The sequence below is a fragment of the Formica exsecta genome, unplaced genomic scaffold (assembly GCF_003651465.1).
Source record: "Formica exsecta isolate Colony F162 unplaced genomic scaffold, ASM365146v1 scaffold880, whole genome shotgun sequence".
Classification (NCBI taxonomy): Eukaryota; Metazoa; Arthropoda; class Insecta; order Hymenoptera; family Formicidae; genus Formica; species Formica exsecta.
In genome coordinates, this window is record NW_021853650.1 from 76,598 (window position 1) to 77,236 (window position 639).

A 639-nucleotide genomic window follows, 5' to 3' on the forward strand; every position below is an offset into this window, starting at 1 on the left:
CCAGGCGATCTATGCGCTCAATGCGTGAAACGGAACGCACCCTTTGTTTAGCCCGTATCAGACTACGCATTGAAGATTGAGATTAAAGATTGAAGATTGAAGATTGTCCAATCACATGTAATCACATTATAAAGCCCGTATCAAACTATGTATTTAAAGATTAAGATTGAGATTGAATGCATAGTCTGATACCGATAGAAGATTGTCCAATCACACTATACCTACGATCTATATTGCAATTATCAAATTTTAATTAATATATATATAATATGATGGTCAATATGTTTCGTACAGCAATATCAATAAATATCATGAAATACTGCAAGTATATAGCAAAATATATTCTAAATCATTATTTCTGCCTTCTATTTATTGATTATTACCAACTGTCATGAATCTATCACATGATTAAAAATTGGCATGCCATTGGCTGATATTGAGATAAAAGATTGAAAAAAATAGATTGAGTATTGAGTTGCAATCTCCAATCTCAATATTTATCTGCTTCTTCCTGATTGGTTAAATTCCAATCTTCAATCTTCAATCTCAATCTTCAATGCGTAGTCTGATACGGGCTAAACAAAGGGTGCGTTCCGTTTCACGCATTGAGCGCATAGATCGCCTGGAAATCTATAATAT